Source organism: Andrena cerasifolii, chromosome 3, assembly GCF_050908995.1.
Source record: "Andrena cerasifolii isolate SP2316 chromosome 3, iyAndCera1_principal, whole genome shotgun sequence".
Lineage (NCBI taxonomy): Eukaryota > Metazoa > Arthropoda > Insecta > Hymenoptera > Andrenidae > Andrena > Andrena cerasifolii.
This window is the reverse complement of record NC_135120.1, coordinates 1737602-1749671: the sequence shown is the minus strand read 5'-3', so window position 1 is coordinate 1749671 and position 12070 is coordinate 1737602. Positions and strand designations below refer to the sequence as shown.

The following is a 12070-nucleotide window of genomic DNA, read 5'->3' as shown; positions in this document are numbered from 1 at the left end:
GTCACAGATCGTCTCGTTCCGTGCTGCCGGACACGCAGGCGCAGTCGACCGTGCATGCCTATTGGTCGACCGCACGGTCGACTGCGCATATAAACCCGAGTACCTGCCTGTGGAACTTCATTCGAGCGTCACCATGCGCTTTACCAAGACCTTTGAAGGCAGGCCTGAGTTCCTACAACTTTTAGTAGAAAGACTCAGGCCCTTTCTGCAAAGGCTGGAAGACGCCGACCCTATCAGGATGTCGGATATACACACGATATGCTGTGATGTATATAAGTCTTCCGTGACACCCAAACGTAAGGAGGAGCTGCGGCTGTTCATTCGCCGCAAGCGGGTCATGCTAATAGACATGATATTAGCATTGCCACCAAATGACCCTCCCTCTTCTCCTCCACCTTCACCGGCTCCTAAGAGGAAGCGAAGGAGGGAAATAGAAATCCTCCAGGTAGAAGCCATGACGCAGCAGCCCGCAAAGAGGACGAGGCGTGGTTAGTATAGGTTTTAGTTTTAAGTTTTAGTTTTAAGTTTTAGTTTTAAGTTTTAGTCAATAAGGACATGTGTGACTTTCACACGCATAATAAATCCACTTATTCTAACTAGTAAGGGAAACTGGAACCCCTTCCAGTTCCCCTTCCGCGTCCCCTATCCCAACCAGACCTTCCACGTCCGCTGCCGGCGCCACCGGAAGATTAATTGATATGTTTGGAAAATAAATAAGATAATCTGCAATTACTGTGCTACGCTGATGGCGTAGCACTGTTTTAAAATCATGCACGTGTTTTTTGCTCACGTTCGTTTTATACGCGGCGGCGCATGCCGCTTTAATTTCCGATAATAAATAGTCTCGGCCATCTACATACAACTGAAAATTTTTTAAATTTTGCAGAATCTGACGGTATATATCCGGCCAGTTCTCCCGCAAATTATTTTTGCGCATTGTCTGTAAAAAAAAAATTATTGTTCAGTTATGGACTGGGTTTGGGTGCACTGATTGACACAGTTGTGCTAATTGAATTACACTGTAATTCAATTACATTGTATTTCAATTACATTTTTCACTTTTAGGCATTATTATTATGTATTACTAGAATTAAACAAACATTTTTTTATATAAAAATAATCCTGGCAACGTCAATTTTTTACTCTCTTTTGATTAAGGGGGAACCTGGTGTAATCGGCAGAAATCAAGGTTGCTTTGGGGGAATTTTTTGTAAGGAATCTATACATACAATTTTTTTAAAACTTTCAGGTTATATTATTATGTATTTCTAGAATTGAACAAACATATTTTGATTTAAAAAAAATGTGGTAATTCCAAATGGCGAAAGTGTTTCGGAGCGGCTTCGGTGCGGAAGTTGTTCAACTGGGCCGCTCCGGAGTACTTTCACCATTTGGAATTGCCGCGTTATTTTTATATAAAAAAATACTTGTACAATTCTAGAGATACATAATAATATAGCCTGAAAGTTTTAAAAAAATTGTATGTATAGTTTCCTTACAAAAAATTCCCCCAAAACAAACTTGATTTCTGCCGATTACACCAGGTTCCTCCCTTAATCAAAAGAGGGTAAAAAATTGACTTTGCAAGGGTTATTTTTATATAAAAAAATGTTTGTTAAATTCCGGAAATACATAATAATAAATCCTGAAAGTTTCAAAAAAATTGTATATAGTTTTTTTACAAAAAATTCTTCCAAAACAACCTCTGAAGCCATTTTTACAAAGGCTGGAAGACAACGATCAAGCTTGTCAACGACAAGCTGTATCTATTTCTACATCAATGCGCATCATCTGCCGTTTTGGGAGGCTGAAGGTACATCGGTCCTCTGCCAGGCGTTCGAATGCCATCCAATTTTTTTTAGGCTTTCACGAGTTATACGAATATAGCTCGTTCGAACGACACAGCGGAGATGCACTAGATCTGGGCAAAACTTTATTCGCTGTAATTTTTTTAAAACTTTTAGGCATTATTATTATGTATTACTAGAATTAAACAAACATTTTTTTATATAAAAATAATCCTGGCAACGTCAATTTTTTACTCTCTTTTGATTAAGGGGGAACCTGGTGTAATCGGCAGAAATCAAGGTTGCTTTGGGGGAATTTTTGTAAGGAATCTATACATACAATTTTTTTAAAACTTTCAGGTTATATTATTATGTATTTCTGGAATTGAACAAACATATTTTGATTTAAAAAAAATGTGGTAATTCCAAATGGCGAAAGTGTTTCGGAGCGGCTTCGGTGCGGAAGTTGTTCAACTGGGCCGCTCCGGAGTACTTTCACCATTTGGAATTGCCGCGTTATTTTTATATAAAAAAATACTTGTTCAACTCTAGAGACACATAATAATATAGCCTGAAAGTTTTAAAAAAATTGTATCTATAGTTTCCTTACAAAAAATTCCCCCAAAACAAGCTTGATTTCTGCCGATTGCACCAGGTTCCTCCCTTACTCAAAAGAGGGTAAAAAATTGACTTTGCAAGGGTTATTTTTATATAAAAAAATGTTTGTTAAATTCTAGAAATATATAATAATAAATCCTGAAAGTTTCATAAAAAATTGTATATAGTTTTTTTACAAAAAATTCTTCCAAAACAACCTCTGAAGCCATTTTTACAAAGGCTGGAAGACAACGATCAAGCTTGTCAACGACAAGCTGTATCTATTTCTACATCAATGCGCATCATCTGCCGTTTTGGGAGGCTGAAGGTACATCGGTCCTCTGCCAGGCGTTCGAATGCCATCCAATTTTTTTTAGGCTTTCACGAGTTATACGAATATAGCTCGATCGAACGACACAGCGGAGATGCACTAGATCTGGGCAAAACTTTATTCGCTGTAATTTTTTTAAAACTTTTAGGCATTATTATTATGTATTACTAGAATTAAACAAACATTTTTTTATATAAAAATAATCCTGGCAACGTCAATTTTTTACTCTCTTTTGATTAAGGGGGAACCTGGTGTAATCGGCAGAAATCAAGGTTGCTTTGGGGGAATTTTTGTAAGGAATCTATACATACAATTTTTTTAAAACTTTCAGGTTATATTATTATGTTTTTTATATTATATGTTTATTATATTATTAGGTTTTTTTTGTTGAACCCTTGTTCAACCGTAAGGTGAATGTCCCAATTTCTACTCATTTAAGATATTACTCGTCATAAAGAAAGTGTAAAAAATTTGTTTGTGATCAAAATTTGCAGAGTAATTGATTAATTCTTGAATAATAAATCAAACAATTCAAAAACTATTTAAGAAAGATATTCTAAGATGTTTAACTATTAGTAATTTGTAATTAAATACAATCCCCTAAATGTCCGTATTTCTGCTCACGGAAAAGTAGCGATGGACGTAGGTATTTCTACTCACCATTTGTACCAATTTCTGCTCACATAACATGTTGCCTTTTCAGGTTAAAATAAGTTACATCTTGTATGGGGAGGTTTTCTAACACAATAGTAAATCATACAATAATGATAAATAAAAAATAAAATGCCTTTGAATAGAAATAGAGGTTACAGCGTACATTGAATTGTGAGGTTATGTTACCAGAAGTGTGGTGAGTAGAAATACACACATGACGGTGATTCACTTGACCCAAAACCTATTCACCCGTTTTCTGCTTAAAAAAATTAAAAATAGTAAAAGATTCTAAATCCAGAGCACAATACGGTATCTGTTTTTGTTACTAAATAAGAACTTCCACTGCAAAAATTATTTTCTGCCCAATTGTCGAATACCAATAGTGTCGCTGTTCCTTAGCACAAACAGCTAGAACACGATCGAGAAATCGTTGGTCTCTCGTTTTAAAAGTTTTTCGTTGTTTATGTTGCACTTTGTTCAGCCCCAAGCTCGTGCAAAACCCGCGCAAATGTTCAAATAATTTAGAATTATTTCGTTACTACTATAGTCCAAACGTAACGGTTATAATAATAAGAAAAATAGGAAATGAGTAGAAATCGGTACATGAGTAGAAATGGGGACTTTTACCTTACACAACATGGTTCGACATTCAGTGTTGTCGTTCTACCAGAAAAACCTATTCTTCCAAAACGTTGTGAAAGAGCCGAAAACCAAAACCTTCGTTTTTCGGTATATTTCTCTATTATTTAGCTCTTCGAGTATATTCAACCGCTGGCTAGTGTTTTGGGAAATCCAAATTAACTGCATGGACTTGACATTGTTTATTTTCACCAATGGCCAAAATGCATTTCGCGATTCTAAAACGATTCTAAAACTCTGTAACAGAATCCATTTGACTGCGCCTACTAAACTGCGCCTACGTAACTCTCTAAGCGGGCCCAAAAGAGTCAGTAGCTGCCGACAGAGGTCAGTCCCTCCGGGCGCTAGACACCATATTTTTTTAAATCTTTCAAAACTCCGGTTTACGTGAGAATACAGAGTGAGATTTTACGGTGCAGTGAACTTAGCTTGTATAAAACGAGTGAAATGGACCTCATTAGCCGAAAATATCGCAAGAGTAAGAGTAGAGTGAAGCGTGCTATTATTATAGGTTATAAAGCGATTGCAGAAAACATATATTTTATCAATTTGATATTTTCTGTCGGGTTGCAAAATTTACTTTGAATGTTATAGAAATGCTATTGTAAAAAATATGCCAAATGTAAAGGCCATGGAAGATGCTGTGATTGCTATAGATGGCTACTTTAGATCACTGTAGCTCTACAGACAGCAATCCTAACCATACCAGATGTCCTAAGGGCAAGCAATCGTAGTGCTTTTACAATCGAGCAAAAAGTATTAGACACAAACCAATGAGCCACACACACATGTCACTCAAGCTATCTGAAGGTGTCGCTACCAAAGTGAAACCACGATACGAAAGACTGTCAAATGAAAATTTGATGGCAAGGTGCTGTAAGGGAGGCACTCAAAATGCAAATTAATTTCTCCATGCAAAAGTGTGGAGATTCTGCCCAAAGACAACATTTGTATCGAAGGCAAGACTTGAAGTAGCTATGGCACGTGCTGTTTCAGAATTTAATATGGGTTGTGTACGCTCATTGACATTGAGGAAGCAAACAGCTAGGGAAGTTGTATCTGAAGCAGCTATAAGTATAGCTAGAGAGAGAGACAACAGAAGAGAAACCTGCAGTGCACAACAGCAATCCACTACTAGAAAGCGCTTTAAGAAGAAAGAAAACACAAAGAAAATTGCTGCTGAGAGGAAGAGACGCAAGATTGATGAGGATGTGTATCAACCAGGTGGATTTTAGACTATACAAAAAGGAAAAATGGTCTGGAATTTACTCTTTAGATTTAAAATGCATTTATCTCAAAACTTACTTTTTTAATATATTTAATGTTCCTTGCGCAAAACTCTTGGTCTGATTCTCTTGCAGTTTGGCATGCTTCAAGACTAACATGAGACCAAAAAAATTGTGTAACGGTATGAAGAAATCTGCGAAACTCTTTGCGCTGTGCTTGCTTTTCCTCAAAATTTTGATGAAGTTGTCCATTTTTGACATTTAATAAATTCAATCATTTTTAGCTTAAAAAGTATGAGACGTAGAAACTTCTCGATACACAATTTTTTACTTTACTATGGACCCTTCTTCGCTGCAAAACCTAGAGGCTGTGGCATCACACACTTTGCGCAAGAACATTTTTGAAGTTATGCTTGATTTTTGTAACGTAATGTAAATTATATGAAAAGCAATGATTAAAACTGAGTCCAGACTGGCATAAGGGCTTTACTTCAAACTTACTTCCTTCCCTTAAGGGGGCCGTCTTATGCGTCGGCCGGTTTTTTTTCTGTTTTTTTGGGGGAATTTTTTTTAACGAACCATGAAAACACAATATCTTGGAATTTGTACTACATATTTATTAACATTTGAACAGTGTTTCAGAATATTTTGAAGTTAAAATATGGAGTGGAATTGACTTTACAGCTCTCGAAAGAGACAGGTGAGAAAAAAAAGTTGGTCGACACGGCTGACATGATTCCGGCTGTCCTGCTCATCTGAAATCAAAAAGTCAAACGGTACATTAATTTGTAGACTTGTTGCTATAGCCGGTACCAGAATGAAGTCAAAATAGTGGAAATTTAATGTTTGGCACAGTTTTGAAAATAAAGTTACGTCGAAAAAAAAATGACGAAAATCGTAAGTTTATTTTCAAAACTGTGCCAAACATTAAATTTCCAATATTTTGACTTCATTCTGGTACCGGCTATAACCACAAGTCTACAAATTAACGTGCCGTTTGACTTTTTGATTTCAGATGAGCAGGACAGCCGGAATCATGTCAGCCGTTGATCAATTTTTTTTTCTCACTTGTCTCTTTCGAGAGCTCTAAAGTCAATTCCACTCCATAATTTAACATCAAAATATTCTGAATAACTGTTCAAATGTTAATAAATATGTAGTACAAATTCCAAGATATTGTGTTTTCATGGTGCGTCCAATAAAATTCTCCAAAAAAGCGAACAAAACCGGCCGTCACATAAGACGACCCCCTTAAGAGGAATTTCGCATGTCTCAAATATTTTCGGAATTCAAAATTTCAGTGTCCTCTTCCCTTAAAACTCTGACAATATAGGTACATGTTCATTATTTTTTTACGTTTTCAAATAATTCTTATTCATCGACATTACATCGTATTCAATTACATTGTAATTCAATTAGATGCACCATTACAATAATTAGGAATTTAATTAATTGGAAAGTTTAAAATACGTAATTGAATTACTATGCAATTGAAATACAATGTAATATATTAGGTTTTATTCAATAGAATATTTATTTTACTTTACAAATATGTGCAAATGTGTGCAAAGGAACACGTGGCCGCGTGAGGTTATCGCATGAAAATAATCTTATTATAACGCGGTAGCGTCGCGACGCCAAGTACATTAAACTTTACCCTGACTATTCGACAGAGTTGTGCAGAATTACTTCGAATTGAATTATTATAATTGAATTACTTCGTGAATTATAATTACATCGTATTAAATTGCATTCAATTAAAATACATCGCAATTCGTAATTGCAATGTATTTGCAATTGTAATTACATATTAATTCAATTCCATCGAATAAATCATATCTATATAATAAAACATTCTATAATAAAGCCAACATACCTTATAATTGCATATTTCGCAACAACAACAACAACCAGGACGAGCGTGACCAATTCTCGTAGATGCTACCGTAACAATGGATGCGTCACAATCAGTTACAATTGGTCACAATGCGTCAGGAAGCGTTCAGTAGACTGAGCCGTTGAATACCGCTGGTTGCGCCGGAAGTGGCATCGTATTGGTGGAAATTTCTGGCGGCACGGTATTTCCGCCAATAGGATGCCACTTTCCGTGCAACCAGCGTTATTCTTCTTCAACGGCTGAGTCCGCTGAACGCAACCAATGGGGACGAATGACGATCCATGGTTGGATCGATCTAAGATTGAACATTTTATTGGTAAATTCTGTGAGAACGCCATCTACGGTTGTAAGCTCTGCAATCGGGTCAATCGCGTTACAGGACTGGTCTGACGCAAGTATTGAAATAGTGCAATAATGTTTTTGTCATTAAATAGTCTGTTAAATATTACAAAAACGATCATCAAACAGTCGAAATTCACAATATTGCCAATTACATGTGACAGCTAACCCGATTTGAGTGCTTTAATTTTCGCCACCAGATTGCGTAGCGGAATTAAGAAAATGCCAATAGCGAACTCGGCAGGCACGCAATGAAAGGGTGCGTTTAGTGGACTCAACTATTGAGTGATCACACTAAATTTTACTATGAAACTGTACGTTCATTAGTCGACGCGAGTAAAATCTAGTGCGACTTTTAGGCAATTGGAAGCGAGAAAACTCGCACTCAGTGCGCATTAGTGCAGGTTGCCGAATCTACTATTAAGCATTTGCTTAATCTTAAGGCCGGTGTTCATAATAGTCGCTACTTATTCTTAAGGGGGTATTCTAGTGTAAACGCCGTTATTTTCTGCGTTTTTGTGGAATTTCTTACAAAAAACTCGCTAAAGTTATTGAATCCGGGTTTTGCCTACATATGTATAAGCACTTAGAGAGTATTTACAAATTTTTTCAGCATAAAAAAATTAAAATTGGCCGCAATATTTCGCGTTGAAGTGTTCCATGAAAAAAAATGTCTGCGCACGGTGACCATGATTTTGCTTATTTGAAACAAAAAAGGAAAAAAGATTACAAATTAGTATACCACTGGCTATCGCTGGTACCAGAACGAAGAAAAAATAGCGAAAATTATTAAAATAGCGACATTTTGAAGATAAGGTTGTGATTTTAGTCGTTTTAGTAGTTTTCAACCTTATCTTCAAAATGTCGCTATTTTAATAATTTTCGTTGCACTAGATCTGGACAACCTTCTGCTCGCTCGAACGACACAGCGGAGATGCACTAGATCTGGGCAAAACTTTATTCGCTGTATCTTTTTTCACCTTGAATAACCAGTGATGCCGTTTGGGGAGGCTGAAGGTACGTCGGTCCTCTGCCAGGCTTTCGAATGCCATCCAATTTTTTTTAGGCATTGACGAGCCATATTCGTATAACTCGTCAAAACCTTAAAAAAATTAGATGGCATTTGAACGCCTCGCAGATAACCGATGTACCTACAGCCTCCCTAAACGGCAGATGAAGCGCATTGATGTAGAAACAGATACACAGAATAAAGTTTTGCGCAGATCTAATGCATCTCCGCTGTGACGTTCGAGGGAGCAGAAGGTTGTCCAGATCTTCGGTGGCGAAGCAATACGCCGCTGGGACATGATTATTTCGGTGGCGAAGCAATACGTCGCTGGGACATGATTATTTCGGTGGCGAAGCAATACGCCGCTGGGACTTTGAATATTCCGGTGGCAGGTTGAAGGTACATCGGTTCTCTGCCAGGCGTTCAAATGCCATCCAAATTTTTTAGGCTTTGACGAGTTATACGAATATGGCTCGATCGAACGACACAGCGGAGATGCACTACCTAGATCTGGGCAAAACTTTATTCGCTGTATCTTTTTTCACCTTGATTAACCAGTGATGCCGTTTGGGGAGGCTGAAGGTACATCGGTTCTCTGCCAGGCGCTCAAATGCCATCCAATTTTTTTAAGGCTTTGACGAGTTATACGAATATAGCTCGATCGAACGACACAGCGGAGATGCACTAGATCTGGGCAAAACTTTATTCGCTGTATCTATTTCTACATCATTGCGCTTCATATGCTGTTTGGGGAGGCTGAAGGTACATCGGTTCTCTGCCAGGCGCTCAAATGCCATCCAGTTTTTTTAAGGCTTTGACGAGTTATACGAATATAGCTCGATCGAACGACACAGCGGAGATGCACTAGATCAGGGCAAAACTTTATTCGCTGTATCTATTTCTACATCAATGCGCTTCATATGCTGTTTGGGGAGGCTGAAGGTACATCGGTTCTCTGCCAGGCGCTCAAATGCCATCCAGTTTTTTTAAGGCTTTGACGAGTTATACGAATATAGCTCGATCGAACGACACAGCGGAGATGCACTAGATCAGGGCAAAACTTTATTCGCTGTATCTATTTCTACATCAATGCGCTTCATATGCTGTTTGGGGAGGCTGAAGGTACATCGGTTCTCTGCCAGGCGCTCAAATGCCATCCAGTTTTTTTAAGGCTTTGACGAGTTATACGAATATAGCTCGATCGAACGACACAGCGGAGATGCACTAGATCTGGGCAAAACTTTATTCGCTGTATCTATTTCTACATCATTGCGCTTCATATGCTGTTTGGGGAGGCTGAAGGTACATCGGTTCTCTGCCAGGCGCTCAAATGCCATCCAGTTTTTTTAAGGCTTTGACGAGTTATACGAATATAGCTCGATCGAACGACACAGCGGAGATGCACTAGATCTGGGCAAAACTTTATTCGCTGTATCTATTTCTACATCATTGCGCTTCATATGCTGTTTGGGGAGGCTGAAGGTACATCGGTTCTCTGCCAGGCGCTCAAATGCCATCCAGTTTTTTTAAGGCTTTGACGAGTTATACGAATATAGCTCGATCGAACGACACAGCGGAGATGCACTAGATCAGGGCAAAACTTTATTCGCTGTATCTATTTCTACATCAATGCGCTTCATATGCTGTTTGGGGAGGCTGAAGGTACATCGGTTCTCTGCCAGGCGCTCAAATGCCATCCAGTTTTTTTAAGGCTTTGACGAGTTATACGAATATAGCTCGATCGAACGACACAGCGGAGATGCACTAGATCTGGGCAAAACTTTATTCGCTGTATCTATTTCTACATCATTGCGCTTCATATGCTGTTTGGGGAGGCTGAAGGTACATCGGTTCTCTGCCAGGCGCTCAAATGCCATCCAGTTTTTTTAAGGCTTTGACGAGTTATACGAATATAGCTCGATCGAACGACACAGCGGAGATGCACTAGATCAGGGCAAAACTTTATTCGCTGTATCTATTTCTACATCAATGCGCTTCATATGCTGTTTGGGGAGGCTGAAGGTACATCGGTTCTCTGCCAGGCGCTCAAATGCCATCCAGTTTTTTTAAGGCTTTGACGAGTTATACGAATATAGCTCGATCGAACGACACAGCGGAGATGCACTAGATCAGGGCAAAACTTTATTCGCTGTATCTATTTCTACATCAATGCGCTTCATATGCTGTTTGGGGAGGCTGAAGGTACATCGGTTCTCTGCCAGGCGCTCAAATGCCATCTAGTTTTTTTAAGGCTTTGACGAGTTATACGAATATAGCTCGATCGAACGACACAGCGGAGATGCACTAGATCAGGGCAAAACTTTATTCGCTGTATCTATTTCTACATCAATGCGCTTCATATGCTGTTTGGGGAGGCTGAAGGTGCATCGGTCCTCTGCCAGGCTTTCGAATGCGATCCAATTTTTTTAAGGCTTTAACGAGTTATACGAATATAGCTCGATCGAACGACACAGCGGAGATGCACTAGAGCTGGGCAAAACTTTATTCGCTGTAATTTTTTTAAAACTTTTAGGCATTATTATTATGTATTACTAGAATTAAACAAACATTTTTTTATATAAAAATAATCCTGGCAACGTCAATTTTTTACTCTCTTTTGATTAAGGGGGAACCTGGTGTAATCGGCAGAAATCAAGGTTGCTTTGGGGGAATTTTTGTAAGGAATCTATACATACAATTTTTTTAAAACTTTCAGGTTATATTATTATGTTTTTTATATTATATGTTTATTATATTATTAGGTTTTTTTTGTTGAACCCTTGTTCAACCGTAAGGTGAATGTCCCAATTTCTACTCATTTAAGATATTACTCGTCATAAAGAAAGTGTAAAAAATTTGTTTGTGATCAAAATTTGCAGAGTAATTGATTAATTCTTGAATAATAAATCAAACAATTCAAAAACTATTTAAGAAAGATATTCTAAGATGTTTAACTATTAGTAATTTGTAATTAAATACAATCCCCTAAATGTCCGTATTTCTGCTCACGGAAAAGTAGCGATGGACGTAGGTATTTCTACTCACCATTTGTACCAATTTCTGCTCACATAACATGTTGCCTTTTCAGGTTAAAATAAGTTACATCTTGTATGGGGAGGTTTTCTAACACAATAGTAAATCATACAATAATGATAAATAAAAAATAAAATGCCTTTGAATAGAAATAGAGGTTACAGCGTACATTGAATTGTGAGGTTATGTTACCAGAAGTGTGGTGAGTAGAAATACACACATGACGGTGATTCACTTGACCCAAAACCTATTCACCCGTTTTCTGCTTAAAAAAATTAAAAATAGTAAAAGATTCTAAATCCAGAGCACAATACGGTATCTGTTTTTGTTACTAAATAAGAACTTCCACTGCAAAAATTATTTTCTGCCCAATTGTCGAATACCAATAGTGTCGCTGTTCCTTAGCACAAACAGCTAGAACACGATCGAGAAATCGTTGGTCTCTCGTTTTAAAAGTTTTTCGTTGTTTATGTTGCACTTTGTTCAGCCCCAAGCTCGTGCAAAACCCGCGCAAATGTTCAAATAATTTAGAATTATTTCGTTACTACTATAGTCCAA

At 37.7% G+C, this 12070-nt stretch overlaps 1 protein-coding gene across 2 annotated transcripts in view; it reads right to left on the bottom strand.

Annotated features, from left to right (window-relative positions):
• Positions 1-12070, bottom strand: part of LOC143367024 (GDP-D-glucose phosphorylase 1) — a 505990-nt gene that overhangs the window by 453365 nt on the left and 40555 nt on the right. The gene's annotated exons all lie outside the window — the stretch shown is intronic.